Source organism: Ranitomeya variabilis, chromosome 3 (assembly GCF_051348905.1).
Source record: "Ranitomeya variabilis isolate aRanVar5 chromosome 3, aRanVar5.hap1, whole genome shotgun sequence".
NCBI lineage: Eukaryota > Metazoa > Chordata > Amphibia > Anura > Dendrobatidae > Ranitomeya > Ranitomeya variabilis.
The window spans coordinates 496415947-496434717 of record NC_135234.1 but is presented as its reverse complement, the minus strand read 5'-3'; the positions used below and the strand labels follow the sequence as shown (position 1 = coordinate 496434717).

At 46.7% G+C, this 18771-nt stretch overlaps 1 protein-coding gene across 1 annotated transcript in view; it reads left to right on the top strand.

Annotated features, from left to right (window-relative positions):
* Positions 1-17563: 17563 nt before the first annotated feature.
* HHLA2 (HHLA2 member of B7 family) overlaps positions 17564-18771 on the top strand; it is a 184197-nt gene continuing 182989 nt past the window's right edge. Inside the window, exon 1 of the mRNA XM_077296816.1 lies at positions 17564-17654. The gene's annotated coding sequence lies outside the window, so the exon portion shown is untranslated. The remainder of the gene's footprint in view (positions 17655-18771) is intronic.

The window sequence follows — 18771 nt, the reverse complement described above, 5'->3', positions numbered from 1 at the left end:
CGCGCCTTTCCTTCCAAGCCTTGTCGTGCGCCCAAACAGTGGTTTACCCCCACATATGAGGTATCGGCGTACTCAGGAGAAATTGCCCAACAAATTTTAGGATCCATTTTATCCTGTTGCCCATGTAAAATTGAAAAAATTGAGGCTGAAAGAATTTTTTTGTGAAAAAAAAAAGTACTTTTTCATTTTTACGGATCAATTTGTGAAGCACCTGAGGGTTTAAAGTGCTCACTATGCATCTAGATAAGTTCCTTGGGGGGTCTAGTTTCCAAAATGGGGTCACTTGTGGGGGTGCTCCAATGTTTAGGCACACAGTGGCTTTCCAAATGCAACATGGTGTTCGCTAACGATTGGAGCTAATTTTTCATTCAAAAAGTCAAATTGCGCTCCTTCCCTTCCGAGCCTTACCGTGTGCCCAAACAGTGGTTTACCCCCACATGTGAGGTATCGGTATGCTCAGGAGAAATTGCCCAACATATTTTAGGATCCATTTTATCCTGTTGCCTATGTGAAAATGAAAAAATTGAGGCTGAAAAATTTTTTTGTGAAAAAAAAAGTACTTTTTCATTTTTACGGATCAATTTGTGAAGCACCTGAGGGTTTAAAGTGCTCACTATGCATCTAGATAAGTTCCTTGGGAGGTCTAGTTTCCAAAATGGTGTCACTTTTGGGGGAGCTCCAATGTTTAGGCACACAGGGGCTTTCCAAACACGACATGGTGTCCACTAAAGATTGGAGCCAATTTTTTATTCAAAAAGTCAAATGGCGCTCCTTTCCTTCTGAGCCCTGTCGTGCGCCCAAACAGTGGTTCCCTCCACATATGGGGTAACAGCATACTCAGGACAAATTGGACAACAACTTTCGTAGTCCAGTTTCTCCTTTTACCCTTGGGAAAATAAAAAAATTGTTGCTAAAAGATAATTTTTGTGACTAAAAATTTAAATGTTCATTTTTTCCTTCCATGTTGCTTCTGCTGCTGTGAAACACCTGAAGGGTTAATAAACTTCTTGAATGTGGTTTTGAGCACCTTGAGGGGTGCAGTTTTTAGAATGGTGTCACTTTTGGGTATTTTCAGCCATATAGACCCCTCAAACTGACTTCAAATGTGAGGTGGTCCCTAAAAAAATGGTTTTGTAAATTTTGTTGTAAAAATGAGAAATCACTGGTCAAATTTTAACCCTTATAACTTCCTAGCAAAAAAAAAAAATTGTTTCCAAAATTGTGCTGATGTAAAGTAGACATGTGGGAAATGTTATTTATTAACTATTTTGTGTCATATAACTCTCTGGTTTAACAGAATAAAAATTCCAAATTTGAAAATTGCGAAATTTTCAAAATTTTCGCCAAATTTCTATTTTTTTCACAAATAAACGCAAAAATTATCGACCTAAATTTACCACCATCATGAAGCCCAATATGTCACGAAGAAACAGTCTCAGAATCGCTAGGATCCGTTGAACGCTTTCCTGAGTTATTGCCTCATAAAGGGACACTGGTCAGAATTGCAAAAAATGGCCAGGTCATTAAGGTCAAAATAGGCTGGGTCATGAAGGGGTTAAAATAAACCCTTTCTTTCCTTGTAGGGTAATTCTACATGAAGGAAAACAGCTAAGAATAATGTAGAATGTATTGAGGGAGGTAGAGGAGATATTAAAGGCATAGAGGTTTAGCCCAATCAAATGGAATAGCAGGAATTAATTTTTTTTTAAGACGTTCGGAGTTACAAAGATATTGACTATGTTAAGCTTTTTTATATTTTGTCAGATATTTATGTTTCACTACTTCCATGCTCTTGACCTTCTTTTTTACTTCTCCCACACTTTCTCCTTCATCATCCTCAGCAGCAGCATCTTTTTCATCAACTTCTTCTTCACCTTATTCATCTTTTTCTTCACCTTCTTCCTATTATTCTTTTTTTTAAATTATTCATATTCTTCTTATTCAACTATTATTATTCTTCATATTCTACTTCTTCATCTTATTCATATTCTTCTTCATCATATTCTTATTTGTGACAGGCCTTCCTGTAGTTGTTATCTATAAAAGTTTGAAGATTACACCTTCCGTTCTGCCTGTCCCAAAAGATTTACAACAGGATTTGTCCACGTTCAGTTTTGCCTGCAGCAGCAGGTTTTTTTCAGGGGCACCACGAGGAGGAATCGACTCACCCCATACACTGCTTAGTCTTCTTTTGCTTATAATTTAGATAATATCTTTTGCTCTGATTTTTAGTCTTATGCTTAATGTTCCTCTGCTTTTTGTTCTGCAGCTTCTTGGTCTTCTGTCTCTTGTTCTTCTGTATCTTGGTGGTTGTCTTCTTGTTCTTTGTCCATTTGGTCATCTTCTTGGTTTTCTTCGGGGTGGTCTTCAGGGTCGTCGTCTCCGGGGTCGTCGTCTTCTTTGGGGTGGTCTTCAGGGTCGTCGTCTTTAGGGTCGTTTTCAGGGAGATCCAGAGTGATTACCAAAAAGCATTTCAAAAAGCTTGAACTTGGAAATGTAGCAGAAGGTGCAAGAAGGCTGAGGAACTGCCGAGAATCAGCTGACAGTACTGGAACCCGGATGGGTAGCCGAAGGTACAAGAGCCAATGGAACTACCGAGGACCAGCTGACAGTAATGGAACCCGGTTACTAAGCAGGAGGTACCCGTGCCAGAAAGCACTACCAAGGACCACCAGACGTTGGTGGAACTCAGATACCAAGAAGGAGGCACCTAAGCCAAAGGCTCTGCCTGGAACCAGCTGGGGGACCTATTCAAGACTGACTTCCAAAGAACCAGCTAATGGTGCTGGAACTCAGATAGGCAGCAGAAGGTCCACATGAAAAAAAAAAGTATCAAGGACGCAGTTACCGAAAACCACAGTACAACAGGGGGAGCTTGTCCTATTGGCACTACGGAACCAGCCTTGATTGCCAGATCCCGCAGCCCACATAGGAAGCACCTAAACTGCAGGCACCATAGAGTCGGCTAACCGGACCGCAACCCGACAGGACAATGTATTGGAGGCAAAGTGACGTTGACACTACCCGGGAACAGCTGGCATGCTGGAACCAGGCTGGGCAGGAGGGAGTACCCGTGTCAAAGACACTGCGGCGAACCAGCTGGCGGTGCTGGAACCCGGATTGGTAGCAGAAGGTACAAGAGCCAATGGAACTACCGAGGTTCAGCTGACAGTACTGGAACCCGGTTACTAAGCAGGAGGTACCCGTGCCAGAAAGCACTACCAAGGACCAGCAGACGTTGCTGGAACTCGGATACCGAGAAGGAGGCACCTAAGCCAAAGGCTCTGCCAGGAGCCAGCTGACGGTACTGGAACCCAGATGGGTAGCAGAAGGTACAAGAGCCAATGGAACTACCGAGGACCAGCTGACGGTACTGGAACATGGTTACTAAGCAGGAGGTACCCGTGCCAGAAAGCACTACCAAGGACCAGCAGACGTTGCTGGAACTCGGATACCGAGAAGGAGGCACCTAAGCCAAAGGCTCTGCCAGGAACCAGCTGATGGTACTGGAACCCAGGGGGAACTATTCAAGATTGACTTCCAAAGAACCATCTAATGATGCTGGAACTCAGATAGGCAGCAGAAGGTCCACATGAAAAAAAAAGTAGCAAGGCCGTGAGCCGGCCGCAGTTACCGAAACCCACAGTCCTACAGGGGGAGCTTGTCCTATTGGCACTACAGAACCAGCCTTGATTGCCAGATCCCGCAGCCCACATAGGAAGCACCTAAACTGCAGGCACCATAGAGTCGGCTAACCTGACCGCAACGCGACAAGATAACGTAATGGAGGCAAAGTGACGTTGACACTACCCGGAAACAGCTGGCGTGCTGGAACCAGGCTGGGCAGGAGGGAGTACCCGTGCCAAAGACACTGCTGGGAAACAGCTGGCGGTGCTGAAACCCAGGGTAAAAACTAGAAACAGAGTGTAGCCAGAGGCATAATTGGAGCAAGTTTAATTTCTGTAGTAGTGAGAATGTGGACAGAGCACGCGAAATTGCCGGATACACAGCAGGGGATCAGCTGACGTTACTGAAGCCCAACAACAGGGCAGCAAGTGTAGACTGTGCAGACGGCACTTCTGAGCAGCAATTGGCAGTGTTGGAGCCCAGGGATTACAGGAGAAACAGAGTGTAGGCCGAGGCCTAATTGGAGCAAGTTTAATATCTGTAGTAGTGTGAATGTGGACAGAGCAGGTGAAATTGCCAGATACACAGCAGGGGATCAGCTGACGTTACTGAACCCCAATAACACGGCAGCAAGTGTTGACTGTGCAGACGGCACTTCTGAGCAGCAACTGGCAGTGTTGGAACCCAGGGATTACAGGAGAAACAGAGTGTAGGCTGAGGCCTAATTGGAGCAAGTTTAATATCTGTAGTAATGTGAATGTGGATGGAGCAGGAGCAATTGCCGGATACACAGCAAGGGATCAGCTGACGTTACAGAACCCCAATAACACTGGAGCAGGTGTTGACTATGCAGACGGCACTTCTGAGCAGCAACTGGCAGTGTTGGAGCCCAGGGTAAATTCTAGAAACAGACTGGAGGCTGAGGCGTAATTGGAGCAAGTTTAAAATCAGTAGTAGTGTGAGTATGGACGGAGCAGGAGCAATTGCCGGATACACAGCAGGGGATCAGCTGACGTTACTGAACCCCAATAACACAGGAGCAGGTGTTGACTGTGCAGACGGCACTTCTGAGCAGCAACTGGCAGTGTTGGAGCCCAGGGATTACAGGAGAAACAGAGTGTAGGCCCAGGCCTAATTGGAGCAAGTTTAATATCTGTAGCAGTGTGAATGTGGACAGAGCAGGCGAAATTGCTGGATACACAGCAGGGGATCAGCTGACGTTACTGAACCCCAATAACACGGCAGCAAGTGTTGACTGTGCAGGCGGCACTTCTGAGCAGCAACTGGCAGTGTTGGAGCCCAGGGATTACAGGAGAAACAGAATGTAGGCCGAGGCCTAATTTGAGCAAGTTTAATATCTGTAGTAGTGTGAGTGTGGACGGAGCAGGAACAATTGCCGGATACACAGCAGGGGATCAGCCGATGTTACTGAACCCCAGTAATACTGGAGCAGGTGTTGACTGTGCAGACCCCACTTCTGAGCAGCAACTGGCAGTGTTGGAGCCCAGGGATTACAGGAGAAACAGAATGTAGGCCGAGGCCTAATTTGAGCAAGTTTAATATCTGTAGTAGTGTGAGTGTGGACGGAGCAGGAACAATTGCCGGATACACAGCAGGGGATCAGCTGATGTTACTGAACCCCAGTAATACTGGAGCAGGTGTTGACTGTGCAGACCCCACTTCTGAGCAGCAACTGGCAGTGTTGGAGCCCAGGGATTACAGGAGAAACAGAGTGTAGGCCGAGGCCTAATTGGAGCAAGTTTAAAATCAGTAGTAGTGTGAATGTGGACGAAGCAGGAGCAATTGCTAGATACACAGCAGGGGATCAGCTGACGTTACTGAACCCCAATAACACGGCAGCAAGTGTTGACTGTGCAGACGGCACTTCTGAGCAGCAACTGGCAGTGTTGGAACCCAGGGATTACAGGAGAAACAGAGTGTAGGCCGAGGCCTAATTGGAACAAGTTTAATATCTGTAGTAGTGTGAGTGTGGACGGAGCAGGAACAATTGCCGGATACACAGCAGGGGATCAGCTGATGTTACTGAACCCCAGTAATACTGGAGCAGGTGTGGACTCTGCAGACCCCACTTCTGAGCAGCAACTGGCAGTGTTGGAACCCAGGGATTACAGGAGAAACAGAGTGTAGGCCGAGGCCTAATTGGAACAAGTTTAATATCTGTAGTAGTGTGAGTGTGGACGGAGCAGGAACAATTGCCGGATACACAGCAGAGGATCAGCTGACGTTACTGAACCCCAATAACACTGGAGCAGGTGTTGACTGTGCAGATGGCACTTCTGAGCAGCAACTGGCAGTGTTGGAGCCCAGGGTAAATACTAGAAATAGACTGGAGGCAGAGGCGTAATTGGAGCAAGTTTAAAATCAGTAGTAGTGTGAGTGTGGACGGAGCAGGAGCAATTGCCGGATACACAGCAAGGGATCAGCTGACGTTACTGAACCCCAATAACAGGGCAGCAAGTGTAGACTGTGCAGACGGCACTTCTGAGCAGCAACTGGCAGTGTTGGAGCCCAGGGATTACAGGAAAAACAGAGTGTAGGCTGAGGCCTAATTGGAGCAAGCTTAAAAGCAGTAGTAGTGTGTGTGGACGGAGCAGGAGCAATTGCCAGATATACAGCAGGGGATCAGCTGACGTTACTGAACCCAATAACACTGGAACAGGTGTTGACTGTGCAGACGGCATTTCTGAGCAGTAACTAGCAGTGTTGGAGCCCAGGGATTACAGGAGAAACAGAGTGTAGGCCGAGGCCTAATTGGAGCAAGTTTAAAATCAGTAGTAGTGTGAGTGTGGACGGAGCAGGAGCAATTGCCGGATACACAGCAGGGGATCAGCTGACGTTACTGAACCCCAATAACACTGGAGCAGGTGTTGACTGTGCAGACGGCACTTCTGAGCAGCAACTGGCGGTGTTGGAGCCCATGGTCAATGCTACAAGCAGAGTGTAGCCAGAGGCCTAATTAGAGCAAGTTTAAAATCTGTAGTAGTGTGAATGTGGACAGAGCAGGAGAAATTGCCGGACACACAGCTGGGGATCAGCTGACGTTACTGAACCACAATAACACTGGAGCATGTGTTGACTGTGCAGACGGCACTTCTGAGCAGCAACTGGCGGTGTTGGAGCCCAGGGATTACAGTTCAGGTGGTAGAAACATGAATACAACAGGAGACCTGGATACTGTTGGCACCCAATTATTTAATCTGGAAGAGGACTGACAAATTCCTGCGAGATCCAGGCCTTGTTTATTTTCAGAAAAGTAAGCCGGTCAACGTTATCGGAGGATAGTCGCATGCGATGGTCTGTTAGTACACCACCTGTGGCACTAAAGATGCGTTCTGATAATACACTAGCAGCAGGGCAAGCCAGCACCTCCAATGCATACTGGCTAAGCTCTGGCCATTAGGGTTGAGCGACTTTTATTTTTATAGGATCGGGTCGGGTTTCACGAAACCCGACTTTCTCAAAAGTCGGGTCGAGTGAAATCGGCCGATCCTATAAAAAAGTCGGGGTCGGCTGAAACACGAAACCCAGTGCAGTGCAATGGGATACTATGGTTCCCAGGGTCTGAAGGAGAGGAAACTGTCCTTCATGCCCTGGGATCCATATTTAAGTGTAAAATAAAGAATTAAAATAAAAAATATTGATATACTCACCCTCTGACGCGCCCTGGTAGTAATTGGCATCTTCCGTTCCTAAGAATGGCGCTTGAAAGACCTTTCGATGATGTCACGGCTTGTGATTGGTCGCGGCGGCCCACGTGACCGCTCAGCGACCAATCACAAGCCGTGACGTAATTCTCTCAGGTCCTAAATTCCTCATTCTAGGAATTTAGGCCATGAGAATTACGTCACGGCTTGTGATTGGTCGCTGAGCGGTCACGTGGGCCGCCGCGACCAATCAAAAGCCGTGACGTCATCGAAAGGTCCTTCACGTGCTCATTCTTAAGAAGGAAGGCTGCCGGAAAGAAGCCGAGGGTGAGTATATTCCTATTAGGTATATACTCACCCTCGGACGCGCCCTGCTTCTTTCTGGTAGCCTTCCTTCTTAAGAATGAGCGCGTGAAGGACCTTTCGATGACGTCACGGCTTTTGATTGGTCGCGGCGGCCCACGTGACCGCTCAGCGACCAATCACAAGCCGTGACGTAATTCTCATGGCCTAAATTCCTAGAATGAGGAATTTAGGACCTGAGAGAATTACGTCACGGCTTGTGATTGGTCGCTGAGCGGTCACGTGGGCCGCCGCGACCAATCACAAGCCGTGACGTCATCGAAAGGTCTTTCAAGCGCCATTCTTAGGAACGGAAGATGCCGGTTACCAGCGGCGATGTCCAGGCTGCGTCGGAGAGGTGAGTATATCAATATTTTTTATTTTAATTCTTTATTTTACACTTAAATGTGGATTCCGATACCGATTTCCGATATCGCAAACATATCGGAACTCGGTATCGGAATTCCGATACCAGATTCAGAAGATCGCCGACCTCATGGCCGACCCCACACAGGGGTCGGGTCGGGTTTCATGAAACCCGACTTTGCCAAAAGTCGGCGACTTCTGAAAATGGCCGACCCGTTTCGCTCAACCCTACTGGCCATGTATCCAGCTTAGAGACCCAAAATTTGAAGGGGGAAGAGCCGTGTGGGAGAACACTGAGAGGGCAACACATGTAGTCTGTCACCATCTGACGGAAACGTTGCCTCCTGATGACTGGAGCCGTCTGTGACAGTGTAGACATTTGTGGCGGAGACACAAAACTTTGCCACATTTGGGCCATACTGGTCTTGCCTTGTGCTGAGGCACTGCTTCTGCTCTCTCTTTGTGCAGAGCTTCCTCCAGTGCCTCGACGCACTGAGCTGCTTTGTAAAGCACTAGCAGCACTGCTCTCGGTTGGAATGGAGAACATGATGGAATGCACCAGTGTGTCTTGGTACTCCCGCATTTTACGCTCTCGGTTCAACGGTGTTATGAGGCTTTGTAAGTTGTCCCAGTAGCGAGGATCTAGGAGGGTGTACACCCAATAATCAGCCGTGTTGAGAATGTGGGCGATGCGGCGGTCGTTTCTCAGGCACTGCAGCATGAAATCAACCATGTGCTGCAGACTGCCAACTGGCCAAGAAACGCTGTCCCCTGCTTGAGACGCCATCTCTGCTTGCTCTGCATCACCCCACCTTCGCTCTACATACCGACTTCTAGAGCATTGTGTACCTCCCTCCTCTGGACAGATGTCTTCCTCCTCCATTGACTCCTCCTCATCCTCCTCACAAAGTGTCCCCTGCCTAGGCCTTTGTGAGGAACCACGTTGCGCAGACTATCCAGAAGCAGATGGCATTTGTGACTCCTCATCCTCCACCTCTTCCACAACCTCCTCCCTTAGTGCTTGCAGTGTTTTTTCAAGCAGGCAGATAAGGGGGATAGTCATGCTGACTAGTGCATCATCTGCACTCGCCATCTGCATGGAATCATCGAAGGCACGCAAAACGTGGCAGATGTCCTTCATAGAGGCCCACTCAGTGGTGGTGAAGTGTGAACGGCGCGCAGTGTGACTTGTTTGAGCCTGATGCAGCTGGTACTTCATTACTGCTGCCTGCTGCTCACACAACCGCTCCAACATATGTAAGGATGAATTCCACCTGGTGGGTAGGTCACATATGATGCGATGTCCCGGAAGGCGGAATCGGTGCTGCAGAGCTGCAATGCGCGATCTTGTCATGCTGGAACACCGCAAGTGAGCGCACTCTAGGCGGACCTTGTGCAGCAGTGCATCAAGATCCGGATAGTCCCTCAAAAAACTCTGCACGACCAAGTTGAGCACATGTGCCAGACATGGGATGTGAGTGAGGTTGCCTAGGCCCAGAGCTGCCACCAGATTTCGGCCATTGTCACACACTACCATGCCTGGCTGGAGATTCGCTGACACAAACCACACGTCGCTGTGATGGCATTCCAGAGCTCCTGTGCTGTGTGGCTTCGATTCCCCACAGCTGTGCTCATATCAGTCATAACAGGTAAGAGTTCATGGGTCCATGTGGATGTAGACTGTGATGGCTCCTGCAGCGCTGATTCAGAGGAACTGGAGTATGAGGAGGAGTCAATGTGTACAGACTGGATTCCTGCAATCCTTGGAGTTGGCAGAACACGTACAGCGCCACTCTCAAGATCTGTACCCAGCTCCACAACATTTACCCAATGGGCAGTGAGGGAAAGGTATTATCCCTGTCCATGGTGCTGTAGGTTGGCCTAGGTCTTCAGTGTGTCTTTGTAACTCCACCACGTGCTTGGCCGCACATGTTTCCACATATTTGCGGTATTGAGGTTGCTGACACTTTTCCCTCTTTTGACTTTCTGATTACACAGCTTGCATTTGACAAAGCAAATGTCATCTGCAACTGTGTCAAAAAAGGACCAGGCACTGCAAGTCTTGGAAGCGCCCGTTTTGGGTTTTGGAAGAGGCATGCTCCTAATGGGTGCCAAAATGGAGGCTACAGGCAACCCAGTCTGCCGCCTCCCTCTCCCTCCTTTTTGGGTCGTTTGGGGAATCTCTTCCTCAGAGCTGCTCCCACCACCTTCCTGAACCTCACGCCATGATGGGTCAAGGACCTCATCATCTACACTACCCTCTTCAAATGACTGCTTCTCCTGGGTAGTCTCGGCAGCACAGTACGCACCAGAAAGTGGCACCTGAGTCTCATCATCAGATGTGTACTGAGGTGTGCTGACCGTAGGCACTGGCCCACCCGCCTCTTCAGATTCAGTGAGACAAAGCAGTTGCGCATCACTGCATACTGCCTCTTCTTCAATTTCTCGAATGCTGCTTGGCTGGCCCCCTCTTTCCAAGCCAAGAAATTGCCTGGGCAATTTGGCGGGTGGTGAAGAGACAGATAAATGCTCTTCAGTGCACTGGACCTGAGAGGATGTGGCACTAATTGAAGTCGATGCATTAGCTGCCATCCATCCGACAACGGCTTCAATTTGCTCGTCCCGCAGCAGTGGGGTACGGCGAGCTCATACAAAGCTGCGCATAAAGGACTGTTCCCTGGTAAAACTGGGGGAAGCTGAGTCACTGGTGCCCGCAGCAGGCACAGAATCCCCACGTCCTCTCCCTGCAGAAACTCCACGCCCACGACCACGTGCCTTACTCCCTGCCTTCTTCATCTTGGTAGACTGATAAAGATAGGCAGAAAAGTACTAAGGGCTTAGTGTGCTTATTCCTGAACAGCTGCTAACAGGTATAAGAGACACTAATATTATAAAGTGTGGACTAGACTTTAATATGAGCTAATGTGGCCTACACAACTGTAGAGTGGAGTGTTTGGTGAACTTTATGTAGGTTTTTTTAACAAAAAGACACTGGATGTGTCCAAAGATGTCAAACCGATAGTATTCCAAACTTTTTGTAGCTATTACAATGCAGGAAGGTAACCTACAGTACAATGCAATAGATGAGGCTCCAAAAAATTGGCTAATACTAATCTGGATGGGGCTGCAGGGCACAAGACTGCAGAAAGGCTCCTCTATCTACTCCTATATAGTGTTTGCACGCAATCTAGCTGGATACCGATGGAATTACACTAATAGGAGAATTCAGGAAAAATGTGCAGCAGCACTAATGCAAAAAAGGACAATGGAACAGTATGAGGCAGTGACGCACGCTGAGCGGACTACAACCAGATGTGGCTGCAGAACAGACTACAGCGCGAGCAGCACTCACACACAGAGACCTCACAGACAGCCATGAACAGCGCTGCAAGGCTGCAGAAAAGCTCCTCTATCTACTCCTATATAGTGTTTGCACGCAATCTAGCTAGATATGGGTGGAACCACACTAATAGGAGAAATCAGCAAAAAAAGTGCAGCAGCACTAATGCAAAAAAGGACAATGTAACAGTATGAGGCAGTGACGCACACTGAGCAGACTACAACCAGATGTGGCTGCAGAACAGACTACAGCGTGAGCTGCTCTCACAGAGACCTTGCAGACAGCCGTGAACAGCGCTGCAAGGCAACAAAAAGCTTCTCACACAGCGGTTGCTAAAGTAGCCTGTGTAAAGCAAAATAAAGCAAATCACTATCTCAAACTGTCCCTCAGTCAGAACAGCAGTGTCCTCTCCCTAACTGAATTCATAGAGTGAACCCAAAATGGCGGCGGTGGCTTTTATAGTGCATCATGACATCATTTCAGCAGACAATCACAGCCATGCCATTACTTACATGCCTAACATGCATAACAAGATGTGCCCACACTTCTTAGGATTCCTCATTGGCTGAATCAAATCAAACTGGGTCATTGCATTATGGGAACTTCCGATTCCGGTATTCGATATAATGAAAGTATCAGAACTCAGTATCGGAACTCCGATACCGCGAATATCAGCCAATACCCGATATTGCAGTATCGAAATGCTCAACACTACTGGTAATACCACATATCGTGGTCATTCCATTGATTTTCAGGTAATGGTGGATTGTGGTTCTGCACTTAATTTGATTGATCAACAATTCCTAGACAAATATAAGTTTGATTCTGAACCATTGTCATCTCCTATTCCTGTTGTGGCTATTGATAACACTCCTCTGGAACATGGGTGTATTTCTCGAAAGGTTGCCGGGTTCCCACTTACTGTGAATATGGAACATCAGGAGTGTATTTACTTGTTTGTCCTTGCTAAATTACCTTGCCCAGTCATCCTGGGTTTACCATGGTTAAAAATGCACAATCCTTTGCTGGACTGATCGTCTAGTTCTATAAGGTCCTGGGGTCAGGGGTGTTATGGTAATTGTTGTAATGTTCACATTGCTGCTGTTGTGAAGAAGGAGCTACCTGAAGCCATTCAGGATTTCTGGAGGATATTTTCGGAGGTTGAGTTTCAAGCTCTACCACCCCATAGAGATTACGACTGCGCTATTGTGTTCGTCCCAGGTGCCACACTTCCTAAGAGTTGTTTATTTAGTCTGACGATTCCCAAGAGGGAGGCCTTAAAGGAATACCTACAGACCAGTTTACCTGCAGGTCATATAAGACCCTCTAAGTCCCAGGTGGCTGTAGGATTCTTTTTTCTCAAAAAGAAGGATGGGGGCCTTAGGCCGTGTCTGGATTTTCGGGAGATTAATAAGATCACCTGTCACCCCCCCCCCAGTCGTTTCAAACTAAAAGAGCCACCTCAGGCTGGCCGTCTTTCCTCATATGCAGCCCAGCTGACTGCGCCTGCGTGGCTGCCCTGCCTGTGAATTCCAGCCCCGCAGTGACTTATGATTTATTCACATTGCGGGGCTGAGAATCACAGGCAGGGCGGCCATGCAGGCGCAGTCAGCTGGGCTGCATATGAGGAAAGACGGCCAGCGCTCACTGCGCCTGCACCAGGCAGGTGAAAAGAGCGCAGGCACCGGCTACTTTTGAAAACAGCGGTGAGGAGGAGGCAGCGCCCGGCGCCAAGAAGATGTGAGTGACAGCAGTGTGCTGTCTGAAGCAGGGGGAAACGCCGGCCCACTTGACTGAGGACCAGGTACTTCAGACAAATTATAAAACTGATTATTTCTCAAGTTACAGGCCCCAGAACTAAAAGAGCCACCTTGTCAGAATGCAGCATTACTGCTGCACAAGGTGGCTCTTTTAGTTTGAAAAGACTGGTGTGGGGGTGACAGGTTCCCTTTAATGACATTCTGAGGTCGTTGATCGGTAGGAGTGTTATTGTTTATTTGGATGATATTTTGATCTACTCGTCCAATCTGGAGTCACATTGGCAGAGAGTCCGCGAAGTTCTACAGATTTTGAGCGAAAACTCACTCTTTGCTAAATTGGAGAAGTGCGAGTTTGCAGTACAGAAAATGAGGTTTTTTGTGGTACCTTGTCTGCAGTGATGGGTTTGAGATGGACCCGGTGATGGTTCAGGCAGTGCTGGAGTGGCCTAGGCCTGAATGTTTGAAGTCGGTTCAGAGATTTTTAGAGTTTCCTAATTATTACAGAAAATTCATAAAGAATTTTTCTGTGATCGCTAAACCTATAACTGATCTCACCAAGAAGGGTTCCAATACTGTCCAATGGTCCTCTGAGGCTGTTAAGGCTTTTGAGCATCTCAAGGTGAGGTTTAGCTCTGCTCCTGTTTTGATCCAGACAGATGAGGCCAAGCCATTTCTGGTAGAGGTTGATGCCTCTTCAGTAGGGATGGGGGCAGTTCTGTACCAAGAGGGAGAGGATGTGCATCCCTGTGCTTTCTTTTCTAAAAATTTTTCGGAGACTGAGCTCAACTATGATGTTGGGAACAGAAAGTTGCTGGCTATTAAACTTGCGATTGAGCATTGGCGACATTTTTTGGAGGGGGCTAGACATCCGATACAGGTTTTTACTGATCATAAGAATCTGATATATCTGTATGCTGCTAAACGTTTGAATGCCCGTCAAGCTAGGTGGGCACTGTTTTTTGCCCGGTTTCATTTCTTCGTAACATATATCACTGGGACGAAGAATGTTAAAGCTGATGCTTTGTCTCGTAGTTTCTCTCCAGCAGTTAATGCAGCGCCCCAGAGTCCTGGTCGTTGCAGCACTGATGCTCCGCCGCTAAGGGGGGCTATGGTACGTCTGATGGCACTGAAGGAGTTCTTCTGACCAGGTATCACAGACACCAATACACTTCACAGTCCGGCCTCCAGGGGGAGCTAAGGGTACTATGTATTAGGCCACTCCTCACAGTCTGGTAAAACTGGGGGTTGGATAGGAAGTTAGTTCAGAAAGCTGACTGGGTTGGAACCAGGCAACACCTTGTGGCAGAGGGTGTTGTAGGGGAAGATTCAGAGGGGTCCCTGTCAGGGGTGGGATCCTGACAGAGGCCTAGCAACCAGAGAGAACGTTACGGGACCGCGCCTGCAAGATATAGCGGCGGTACCCCAAGAAAGGACAAGAAGCGAGGTTTATTGTGCTGAGTGAGAAACGAGATCAACGCAACAAGGAGAATACCAGTAGGAGTCGTGCTGTAAGACGAGGCAACATCCTACTGAGACGCGTAACCGGTGGCCGGAACGCCGAGGAAGTATAGAGCTCCAGGCCAAACTTCAAACCTATGGCAGGACAGTCAGTTATAGGCGGGCTGTCTCACCCAATTGACCTAGGAAGACACAGGGGGGTAACAACAGGAGTGGGGCGACGCTAGAGTCCCGGAAGAGCTCCGAGCCTCCCCGTCATACGGGTGCGTCCTAACCATAAGATCTGGGGGACGTGGAAGAACATCAGAATCGAGTTGTGAGGGAACACGAGAAACAGACACAACAGTTGTGAGGACTATCCCGTGGTGCTTAGCAGGGAAGGACTACAACACACAAGCGCTAGAAGGTAGGCACAGATTTCCACCTGCAAAGGGAGCTCTGGATGTGCCATCGGACCGGCCAGGCTTGCGCAGCCCGGTTAACCGTATTCCAGATCGAGGATCCTGAAGCCTTCAGTAAAGAGGTAAAGAGACTGCAATCTGGTGTCCTCGTTATTTACCGCAACCTGCACCGCACCACCACAACATCATCACCATCACGCACACCTATCATTGTACGCCCCTCAGCAGGGTCACGGACCGGGTCTAGCCATTGTGACAACCCCAGAACAGAGACTCAGAGGCCCAGTACCGGGTACCCCTCGGCCCTGCGGCAGTGGGGGCGCTACATTAATACTGAGAAGGAGGAATGTATTTTGCAGAGAAGGGTGGTGATGGCAGCATTGGGTTCTGAGTTGGAGAGTAGCATCCTAGAGGCCCAGAATGCTGCACCAACTAACACTCCGTATGGTAAATTATTTGTGCCTAGAGCCTTGCGGAGAGCTTTGTTTGCTGAATGTCATGAGTCTCAGTTGGTGGGTCATCCAAGGATTTGGAAACTAGAAAGTCGATTAGTCTAAGTTTCTGGTGGCCAGGGTGGCAAAGAGAAATCATCAAGTGGGTGCGTCAGTGTACTGTGTGCGCTAGGTCAAAGGCCTCACATGCCCCGGCTGCAGGGTTGCTGTGCCCTTTGGAGGTTCCTAGTTCGCCATGGTCACATCTAGCTATGGATTTTATCACCGATCTGCCGGTCTCTGAGGGTTTTTCTGTCATCTGGGTTGTTGTGGACCAGTTTAGTAAGATGTGTCATCTGATCCCGTTCAATAAATTACCCTGCACCAAGACTCTAGCTAAGGCATTTGTGAAAGAGATTGTCAGGCTCTCTGGGGTTCCCACGGACATTGTCTCCGATAGATGACCACAGGTTGTGGCTCGCTTTTGGCGTGCTTTTTGTGACAGACTAAAGGTTCATTTGTCATTTTCGTCAGGTTATCATCCGGAGTCCAATGGACAGACCGAAAGGAAGAACCAGGACATCGAGCAGTTTTTGAGATGTTTTGTAGCAGACAATCAGGAGATGTGGTCAGAATATCTTCCATTAGATGAGTTTGCTCTTAATAATCATACGTCTTCCTCGGCTGGGTGTTCTCCTTTTTTTTGCTGTACAGGGAGGCATCCATTTTTCGGTCCATTTTCAAAGATTGGGGCAGCGGTGCCTGAGGAGGAGAGTTTTTCTGGAAATTTGGACAGGGTTTGGACCAATGTACGCCATAATCTGAAAGAGGCAAATAGGAGGTCAAAGAAATATTTTGAAAAGAAAAGAAGGGAGGCATTGTTTGCAGTTGGGGACATGGCCTGGTTGTCCTCTAGGAATCTGCATTTAAATCTGCAATCGCAAGTGTCACCCCGGCTTTAACTTTTCAGTTCTTGAATTTCCCAAAAAATTTAAAATAACCAATAAATTTTGTTCAACTTCACTATTGTGTTCCACTTGTTGTTAATTCTTCACCAAAAATTTACATTTGGTATCTTTATGTTTGAAGCATGATATGTGGGAAAAGGTTGAAAAGTTCCAGGGGGCCGAATACTTTCGCAAGGCACTGTGTAAGAGAATAGCATCCCCATACAGGTAACAATCCAGCAGCTGTCGGCTGTACACTATAGCTGACAACTTGCTGCATTAGCCACGATCAGTGTTGGCACCGTCCATATCTATTTAACCACTTAGATGCTGCTGTCAATAGTGACTGGTTAACAGAGTATGGGGGCTCCCTCTTTATCCCCATTGGCACCCTGAGATCATGATTGTGTGGTCCTGATGTTTGCCATGGGAGTTCACAGCCAAATAGTGGCCTTAGAGTCTGCCGGCTACAGTTGCCTGTTCAGAAGTTAGCGGCATTTAGGTGGTAAAAATACATTTTTTTTATTCCCATCATGCCACTTTGCATTCATTCCTAATCTTCGCCTGAAGGGTTAATAAACTACCTGACAGCAGTTTTCAATATGTCAGGGGGTGCTGTTTTTAAAATGGTATCACTTTGGGGGTTTTTTTCCAATATCTAAGACCGCAAAAGTCACTTCAAACCTGGTCCCTAAAAAAATGAGTTTTGTAAATTTGCTTGAAAAAATGAAAAATAACTGCTACATTTTTAAACCCCCTAGAGGCTAACAAAATAAAATAACATTTTACAAATGGTGCTGATGTAAAGCAGACATGTGGGAAATGTTATTTATTAATGTTTTTGTGTGGTATGACTATCTGGATTAAAGGGATAATCATTTGAAGTTTGAAAATTGCTAATTTTGTTATATTTTTGTCAAATTTCGGACTTTTTTTTTTTATAAATAAACACAAAACATATAGACATAAATTTACCATTAACATAAAGTACAACTTGTCTAAAAAAAAAATAAAGCATTCTGAAAATCACTGGGATCTGTTGAAGTGTTCCAGAGTTATTACCACAGATTTCAAAAATTTTGCCCGGTCACTAAGGGGTTAAGATTACAGGTCTTGGAATACGGTACTGTAAAACAGGTAATCCTTATTGTAATACACTTTGGCTCCTCCCAGTACACACTTAGAATAATGATTAGTTACTACGTGGTCATAGTTCATTACCTGTTTGTGGTGTCATAAGATCATGACAGATGAATTTGGACTTAACAAGGAACAAGATAAGACGATCTCTCTTGAAAATGTATAATCTTTTTACAGGTGAATATACCTTTATTCCTATAGTATGTATAAGTGTAGATATATAGATCAGGTAGAGCCAGTACTGCGGTAATACCAGAAGTCTTATCTGTTACTGCAGGAGACCAAGGAACACAGAAGTGGCAGGAAAATGCAGAATTGAAAGTGTATTGATCTTTATTATAATCGCTTATGTCTCCATTTCACCTTTATTGTATGATGACAAGTGCTACAGACATCATTACAGTGAGTATGCTCGAGGCACATTGGGCTAATCTTGTAAAGTGAAGCTATTTTAACGCTATACATAGCAGTCACTTAATGGTGACTGTACAGTCTGTGTAGTGAGTCAAAGAAACAGACATTTATTTTCCAATGTAATGGGGATTTACACAAGCAACGTTTTGGTAAATCCTCCGCACACATGCTAATGCTGGCACGTGTGCTCTTTCTGACATGGTGGCTCCTTCAAAGAAGCAGTTTTAAGAAAATTTTCCCAACCCTATTCCTGCCAAATGCAGGTCTTGGCACCCCAAAGAAAATGGGGAATAGTGCTTTCGACAATAGAACAGGCTGCATGTGACTTATTTAACATTAAAGGCGTTTTCCACAAAAAATACAAATATTTTCACAACTTTTACGCCAGAATTCGGCTGAGAAAGCATTGATTAATCGGGCCCATTATGTACAGAAAACTTAGACCACATTATGATATTGAGAATAACCCTTTTAAGGCTTTTACCTAAGTCCAGCAGTAGCTGTGCTAATTCATGGAACTATTTTTGATGACTCGCACCCCTGGAATATCTCAGAAACATTAGTCTCATGATATATTAAATGCATATCACTGATTCAAGGTGTGATTCACCTGAACCTCAGTGATTGAGGAAACAGTCAGATTTGTTTCTGAGTAAAGTACAGTGTTGTTAAATCTCTCCTTATTTTTATTTGCACTTTTAAAGTTTAGAGGGGAATGCGGAAAATCTTTAGTTATGACATTTGCTCACAATATTTTCTCAGCACAAAGTTCAAATTGATAAGAGTAAAGCAGTGTGTAAGGTGTGAGGTAGGTGTTCCAGTAGCGTTATCCAGATAATCAGCTGGGCACTATGGAGAAATGTCACGTACTTTGTGACAA